A 1,043-nucleotide genomic window follows, 5' to 3' on the forward strand; every position below is an offset into this window, starting at 1 on the left:
GAGTGAGACCCCAACCCAAAAAAAAAAAAAAAAAAGATTGCAATAGCCTCCTGGATGGCTTCTCTATCTCCAATCCCAGCATTACAATCTATCTCCACTTGTTTGCTGAAGTGCTTGCCTGCCTGCCTGCCTGCCTGCCTTCCTTCCTTTCTTCCTTCTCTCTCTCCCCCTGCTGTTTCTCCATCCCTCCCTTCCTCTCTCTCTCTGTCTTTTTTTTGGTCAGACAGGGTCTCGCCCTGTCACCCAGGCTCAAGTGCGGTGGCATGATTTTGCCTCACTGCAGCCTCAAACTCCTGCTGCCTTCAAGTGATCCTCCCCGCTCAGCCTCCTGAATACCTGGCACTACAGGTGTGCACCACCACACTTGGCTAATTTTTAAAATTTTTTTGTGTGGAGATGAGATCTTGCTATGTTGTCCAGGCTGGTCTTAAACTCCTGGCCTCAAGCAATCCTCCTGCCACGGCCTCCCAAAATACTGGGACTATAGGCATGAGTCACCGCATATGGCCTGAAGTATTCTTTCTAATACCCAGATCAGATCTTGTTTCCCCCGCCTTACTATCCTCACCAACTGCTTTCTTTTCTTTTCTTTTCTGGTTTTTTTTTTTTTTTTTTTGAGTTAGAGTCTCACTCCATCACCCAGGCTGGAGTGCAGTGGCATGCTCACAGCCACCACAGCCTCAACCTGCGGGGTTCAGGTGATCCTTCCACCTCAGCCTTTCAAGTAGCTAGAACTACAGGCACACATCACCATGCTCAGCTAATTTTTTGATTTATTATATAGATGAGGTCTTGCCAAGTTGCCCAGGCTGGATCCCCACTGTTTTCAGCAAAGGCCAGACTCCTTAGCCCCCTTGGCATATACCCTACCAGCTCTCCAGCCTCACCTTACCTACTCTCCCCTTCACATGTGTATCATTGCCACATGCTATCCTCTTGACTGGACTACCCTTCTACCCATCTCTGCCCATCTGGTAAACTTACTCAACCTTCAAAACACTGCTTAGGCTTCACCTTCCCCTCAAGCCTTCCTGTGCAGTCCC

The sequence above is a fragment of the Carlito syrichta genome, unplaced genomic scaffold, assembly GCF_000164805.1.
Source record: "Carlito syrichta isolate Samal-C Ts95f unplaced genomic scaffold, Tarsius_syrichta-2.0.1 Scaffold309206, whole genome shotgun sequence".
Lineage (NCBI taxonomy): Eukaryota > Metazoa > Chordata > Mammalia > Primates > Tarsiidae > Carlito > Carlito syrichta.